The sequence below is a fragment of the Mastomys coucha genome, unplaced genomic scaffold (assembly GCF_008632895.1).
Source record: "Mastomys coucha isolate ucsf_1 unplaced genomic scaffold, UCSF_Mcou_1 pScaffold20, whole genome shotgun sequence".
Taxonomy (NCBI): domain Eukaryota; kingdom Metazoa; phylum Chordata; class Mammalia; order Rodentia; family Muridae; genus Mastomys; species Mastomys coucha.
In genome coordinates this window covers 87,354,125-87,361,575 of record NW_022196903.1, presented here as the reverse complement: position 1 = coordinate 87,361,575, position 7,451 = coordinate 87,354,125, and the positions used below count along the sequence as shown (strand labels likewise).

The 7,451-nt window shown below is 41.9% G+C and overlaps 1 long non-coding RNA gene across 2 annotated transcripts in view; it reads left to right on the top strand.

Annotated features, from left to right (window-relative positions):
* The first annotated feature begins 262 nt into the window (after positions 1 to 262).
* LOC116099292 overlaps positions 263 to 7,451 on the top strand; it is a 9,024-nt gene continuing 1,835 nt past the window's right edge. Inside the window, exons 1-3 of one of the 2 annotated variants that reach the window (XR_004122193.1) lie at positions 263 to 355; positions 1,587 to 1,681; positions 1,925 to 1,988. This is a non-coding gene — a long non-coding RNA (uncharacterized LOC116099292). Of the gene's footprint in view, positions 356 to 969; positions 1,088 to 1,586; positions 1,682 to 1,924; positions 1,989 to 7,451 lie in introns of those variants that run through there. The other variant, XR_004122194.1, reaches the window with a different exon arrangement.

Sequence of the window (7,451 nt, the reverse complement as noted above, 5' to 3'; positions counted from 1 at the left end):
ACTTTGATTGGTAGCAGCACCAGTACTAGGAATAGACCTGTAGGATGCTTGGTACAGAGTACACCCTGAGAGAAATAGAAAAATACATCTACTTTTAGGGGAAATGGAATTATTAAATCCCAGATTTCCTGTTCTCCTAAGTGTAGACAACTGTTCTCTGTCTGCCCCTGAGGAGAGGAGCAGAGAACTCCTTTCTGGAGATGGTGAATGCGTTGCTACCCTTCAGTGAAGTGATCCCATCCACCAACTTCTTCCCACACAGGCAGCTTCTGACTTAGTAAATTGTCGATGCTCCCAGAGGGCTGCCTTCAGTTTGAAAGAGAACCATCTTCATTGTCTTGGAGAAAGAGATGAAGTAAGAACTGCGCCCCCCCCCCCACAAACAAACAAACAAAAAATCAGAAAATGTTAAAAATGACAACAGCAGCAGTTAAATCATATGCTCCGAGATGTTAGATGATATTATAAGAGGCTGTCAAAGGAAATATAAAAGAATCCCCAAGAGATATAACTTTAGGAAATTAAAAGATGTTATAAGACCTTGGTCCTCTGCATATATATTCGGCTGCTTAGTGCTGTTTTGGGATTCCTAACAGTGGGAGCAGGGGCTCTCTGACTCTTTTGCCTACTTTTCTTGAGAACCTTTTCACCGTACTGGATTGCCTTGTCCAGCCTTGGTGTGAGAGTGTGAGCCTAGTCTAATTACAGCTTGAGATGCCATGTTTGGTTGATATCCCTGGGGGGGTCTGCTTTTTTTTTCTGAAGGGACCCAGAGGAGGCATGGATATGGGGGAGAAGGGAGGTGAAGGTAAGAGACTGGGAGGACAGGAAGGAGGGGAAACTGCGGTTGGGATGTAATCTATGAGAGAAGAGTAAGTAAAAAAGAAAAACGATGCAATAAACTAGACACCAAAACTAAAATGGAAAGTTCTACAGAAGGGCACACTGAAGAGAGGCCGCCAAGGGAGCACAGAGAAGGACACAGGATGGTTCCAGAACGTCTGGGATACAAGCAACAGAATCTCAGTGAACTGCAGAGAACCTGGAAACAGGAGCAAATCTCATGGGGGAATCTGAGAATGAAGGGGTAATCTGTCTGTGAATGCTGTTGTGAACTGAGCACCATGCCCGGTGCAGAAGTCTCAGAGAGAATGCAGACTGTGCAGATAATCCCTAACCCCAGTAACACTGGCAAGTTAGGAAACAACACCACAGGTGTGCTGTCTGTAAATATGGAGTTAAGTACCAAGGAGCAGGAGGGGGGGGGGGATCTTGCTGCCCAAAGAGAACTGATGTGGTGCGCATTGAAAGCTTGCTGTTTTCAGAGTCTCACTAAATACGCAGTGCAATACTTAAAACAATGCATCTACCTATATTAGTGTGAGACCGTATCTACTTTTATTCAGTACACATGCACTCCTAAAACATTTGGTATTCAACTATAAAATTTTCCAGATTGAGAAAAAAAAAAACTTTGTGGAAATCAAAGACAGTTCAAGAATATAAAACCTATAATCAGCTGGGTGATTTAAAAGATTTCTTTTTATGAAAAAATTTAAGATAAGCAACTTTTGTCTCATTCTTAGAGTAAGAAGCTTGCCTCATGTGAGAGAGGACTTCGTGCTGCCAGACTACAGTTGCAAAATTTAGCAAAAACATTCAGCCAGATGGACAAACCAGGGTAATCAGTTAAATTTGAATTTTGCTGAAACAGTTAGTTTTTTAGCCCAAGTATGTCCCTAACACTAAATGAGACATATTTATACTAAAATATTTTCATTATTTATTAGATACCAATAAATGTTGCAATCATAATAGGGCTTGAGAGGAAATGGTTGGACCTCTTTTGTTGTCGCTGTTTTTACTAGCCTGTCTGTTATCCATGAACTATTTAATAACCTGTTTAGGATGCCTCTCTTTTCAGGGTTGATCAAGTTTTGGTGTTAATGAGTTCCACAAGATGACCAACCACTTCCAACTCCAGAAGAGTAAGTCCATCTACTGTTTTGGTATAATTTTCTGTCACAGGATAATGGCCAAAATAATGCTTTGAATGGAAACCTAAGGAATACATTTAGCTGAATGTATGGTAAGCAAGTCCAATCTCCCCTTCCCTTCAGTGGGAAAGAAAAAGTGAAGGGAGATGTGGTGTCTGAACAGGAATCAGACACTTGGTAGAGGCTACCCTCTAACCAGGCTGTTAAGACAGCCTTGTCTAAGGCTGTCAGACACAAAGTTGCTCTTGTCCTCCCTTTGAACTTAGCTCCAGTTGTCTTAATAGTCAGAGCTGACACCTGTCAAGCTTTCCTCTCTGTCAGCTTTTGCTGGAATTATTCTCTGGGACCGCTTTCACCTTTGGTATAGTCGAAGAATAATTTGTTCTTCTTCGTTGGCAATTGGATGGTCAGGGCTGGCATTTGCAGTTTTCAAATTCTTTCCAGGATTCAATCCTTCAAACAGCTTGGAGAAATAAAAGAACCTATCAAGTGGTCAGTTGTGTGTCTCTGGTTTTCAATTATTTCCCAGCATGGCAAAAAAAAAAAAAAAAAAAAAAAAAAAAAAAAAAAAAAATTCTATCACGGAGTCTGAAAATTTGGGCTTCCTAATTTGGTGTTCTCAGTTCCCAAAGCAAAGCTTTCTGAGACCTAATGTGCCCTACAGGACTGGCCTCCATAGCTCCTGCTGGGAATTGTCCTTTCTCACTTTAAAAGGCAGAACAACATTTTCCCTATAATTCTCATCTTTGATTATCCAAACATGTCAATATGTTTCTCCCTTCTTAGACTATTGACTTCTGAAAGCATTTTGTAGCTTTTGTAAGTCAATCTCTCTCCCTCTCCTCTCTCCCTCTCACTTCCTCTCTCTCCCTCTCTCCTTCCCTCCTTTCTCCCTCTCCTCTCTCCCTCTCTTTCTCCCTCCCTCTCTTTCTCCCTCCCTCTCTCCTTCCCTCCTTTCTCTCTCTCTCTCTCTCTTTCCTTCCTTCCTTCCTTCCTTCCTTCCTTCCTTTCCAGTTTGTCTGTTTTAGTTACTTTATCTACCTTCTCATAGTTTAATCCAAATTACAAAGAAGCAAAACCAAAAGTCCTCTCCCCAATTCTGAAAATAGTAAGACATTTACAGAATGAACCAAGTCATCTAGAACCGAATCCAACTTCTGTCTCCATGCTTTTCTGTCTCTGTTCTTTGCCGTGTGTGTAACTAAGACTAAGACACATAGGCTTTTCCTCTCCATTTCCTCAGCTGTTGATAAATAGCAACAACAGAACCTACTGTGTAGATTGGTATTAAATAAGATGAGAGCCAAGCTACCCGTGCAGGCCACATAGTAAAACGTAACCATTTAGTAAGTACTTCTGCACAAAATTGCTATGATTTTTGTCAGTTCTACGACTATCATCCAAATACATAGTGCTATCTGGAAATAGCTCTACACAAATGTACTGTTTCATTCCCAAAGCCTTATTGCTGGCTACAGAGTGTCAGAAGGCAAGAATTCCTGTGCTTTTTGTTATTGTTGTTGTTGTTGTTTTCCTTTCTGGTACCTTTACATACTTGTCAGGTAATGATCTCATGACATCAATGTCAGAAAGATCTTTTGAAAGGCATCTTTTTCCTCTGGATTAACTTCCAAACTTTTCCACCCTGTGTTTCTGTTTTGAGAATGGAGAATCTGACTTGTATGTTTGTTAGGTCCTGAAACCTTTTCCATTACAGGATGCCTTTCTTGCCTCACAGAAATGGAAACTAAAACTAAAACAACACAACACATCAAGATAGAAAATCAGGGACACACTTGCCATCTCTAATGATGAGCATTACCAGGTGCTGATTTGAATGAGAATGGCCCCCATAGGCCCTTGGCTTCCAGTTGGTCAAACGAACTCTTTGAGAAGGATTATGAGGTAGAGTTTTGTTAAAGGAGGTGTGCCACTGGTGGTGAGCTTTGAGTTTTCATAAGCCTCCATCATTGTATGGTAATATGAGCTCTGTGCTACTGCTCTAGTGCCTGCCTGCTCCCTGCCGTGCTGGTCATGGACTCTCACCCTCTGAAACTGTAAGCTCCTATTAAACTCTTCTATAAGTTGCCTTGATCATGGTGTTTGTCATAGCAATGGGAAACCATAAAGACAGTGACATACTATGTATGGTTTGGAATTGTGATTATATTTAATGATACTTGCTTAGCATAGGAAGTATTAACCTGGATTTAAAAGGAAGGATTACTGGGCAGTGTAGCCTCTTGGTGAGTGCATGAAGGTTTGAAGAGTATGTAGCCACACTGACGGTAAACTCTGGTTGAATTTCCACATGTCTTTTCTGATGCACATTAAGAACTTGTAGGAGAGATATGGACATATTTCTGCCATTTGCCAAGGAGCCAGGTTTTCATATGGCTGGAGGGCATTTATCTAGAGGCTCACCCTAGTCTTGGTATCTCTAGCATAGAAGCTAGTGGGTTATGGTAACTCTTCTCAAGAGTCATGAATGTTCTCTTTTGGATGGATTTCTTAAGTGTAGAATATATAACATCACTATGACCCACTATGTTCATAGCAACATTATTTATAATACCCAGAAGCTGGAAACAACACAAATGTCCCTCAATGGAAGAATGAATACAGAAAATGTGGTACATTTACACAATGGAATACTACTCAGCTATTAAAAATGAGGACTTCACAAATTTTGCAGACACATGAATGGAAATAGAAAATATAGTCCTGAGTGAGGTAACTCAGACCCAAAAGGACATACATGGTATGTACGCACTCATAAGTGAATATAGCCCAAAACCTCAGAATACTCATGATACAACTTATAGACCATCTGATGCTCAACAAGAATGAAGGCCAAAGTGTGGATGCTACAATCCCACCTAGAAGGGGGAACAAAACAATCACAGGAGGCAGAGAGATGGAGTAAGAGAGGAGAGGGGGAGGAAAAAAGGGAGGCAGGATCAAGTATAAGAGGAGACAGGAGAGAAGTCCAGAGGGCTAGGAGAATGAATAGAAATATGTAGCAGTGGGGGTGGGGTGGGAAATGGGGAAACCACTAGAAAGTTCCAGATGCCAAAGATGGGAGAGGCTCCCAGGACCTAATGGGGATGACATTAGCTGAAATGCCCAACACCGGGGACATAGAACCTGAAGAGATCACCTCTAGTAGATAGACATGGCTCCTAGTTGAAGGATGGGGCCACCCACCCATCTCAAAATTTTAACCCAGAATTTTTACTGTCTAAAGGAAATTCAGGGACAAAAAATGGAGTAGAGACTGAAGGAAAGGCCATCCAGAGACCTCCCTACCTTGGAATACATCTCATTCACAGACACCAAACCCTGACACTATTACTGATACCAAGATGTGCTTGCAGACAGAAGTCTGGTATGGCTGTCCTCTGGGAGGCTCTGCCAGGATCTGACTAAGACAGATGCAGATACTCACTGCCAACCACTGGGCTGAGCCTAGGGACCCAGTGGAAGACTTATGGGAAGGACTGAAGGAGCTGAAGGGGATTGCAACCCTATAAAAAGAATAACAGTATCAACTAATTGGATCCCTCAAAGCTCCCAGGGACTAAGCCACCAACTAAAGAGTATACATGAGGTCAGTGGCTCCCACTATATACGTAGTAGAGGACTGCCTCATCTGGCCTCAGTGAGAGGGGAGGTACTTGGTTCTGTGGAGGCTTGATGTCCCAGAGATGGGGGATGCTAGAGGGATGAGGTAGGAGTAGGTGGGTGAGAGATTTTTGATTAATTTGAATGGGGAAGATTCATTTCTAATCTGGATATGTGATGTGAAAAGACACACATTTAACCCAGATCTTTGAGGCAGAAAGACACACCTTTCATTTAGATAATTTGAGCTGGGAAAACTCACCTCTTATCTGGGCCACACCTTCTGCTGGAAGCCTATAGAAACACATGGATGAAGGAAGTTTTTGCTCTCTGCCTGCTTGCTCTTGTTGTGCTAGCAAGTCTATTCCTTCACTGGCATTAGAGCTTACCCCTTCAGCATTCTGGTGTTTACTGAAGACCAGCTGAGACATCCAGCCTTGTGAACTGAGCAACTACTGGATTCTTGGACTTCGCATTCATAGGCAGCCATTGTTGGATTAGCTGGACCACAGCCTGGAAGACATTTCAATAAATCACATATTCCAATAATCATATATTATATATGTATACACACATATACATGGATTTATTCTTTTAGTTCTGTTACTCTAAAGAACCCTAATGCACTCATTTATAAAATGCTAAGCAGTGGGGTAAAGAAGTTCATGGGTATTATCTCAGTGTTTTCATAACAAGTATATTGTTGGCATTTATTATTATTTTTAACTATATAGATAGTAAAATTTAGATAGCTAAGTAACTTATCTGAAGTTATGTGACTTTGACCTTACATCTCTCAGATTACTCAATGTCTATGTTAGCCAGTCTCAAAAAGTCCTCCAATGATCCTGATCTCCTGGCAGCTCTTTTGAGCTGGATGCCTGGTTCCAGATTTAATTTGTATGACAAAAACCATACATAGTCTCTCCTCCCTTAGTTTGCCCTTCCTTCTTTCTCCCTCTGCCCCCTCATTTTTTTGGAGGTGACTAGTTGTCATTCTGTGCTTCCACGAACCCTATAAAGAGTCTATACAGCAAGGGTCAAGGGTTTGACCACTGTTACACAAGCGAATTCTTTGCCTCTAGTATAGCTTCCAGTAGCTACCAGTGTCCAGGCCCATTTGGGCATCTTCCTGTGTTGCTTTTACACTACTATCTCTGTGCCTTTCTGGCTCAGTGATACGATTATTTGATTTCAGAGAAGAAAAGCTTGATTCATTCTGTTCCAGAAGGGCGACAAATTTCCATGCTAGCATAAGTGAAAAGCCAGAGAGCTTCAGATACCATCTGACCTGGAAGTCTAGATGTCATTCCATGTAAGCATACCCCTGGGGTCTGCTGGCTTCTGGCTTCCATCTATGTGTTGATTTTATCTTGGTTGCTTTTTGCAAGTGGTGAAGATGACTAGTGCCATGTAAGTTCCCAACAAACTAGGAGTCAGAGAATACACATCCATCTTCCTGGATTCCAAGTGCAATCATGCTGATCTGGAATGGGCTAGAAGAGGTTAGTGATTGTCCTGTGACACCCCCCCCTTCTCTCCTTTTGTGTATGTGTACAGTACACACTGGACACGTGTGCACATGCTTATGTGAATGAGGTCACATAATACTCTAACGACCTTTGGGTTGTCAGCTTCCCAAGCCAGGTGGCTCCTTAAATGAAAATTGAATCCTGCCCAGAAAGAAGGAAGTACAGAAAACCACTGTCAACTTTCCACTAATTTCTTTTCTCCATCACTCTTATTCTGTTTTTAAAACCCATTACCACGGACTGGGGTTTCTCGCGGGGTCCCTGTTCCGCGGGACACGGGATTCTGGCCAGGTGGGCA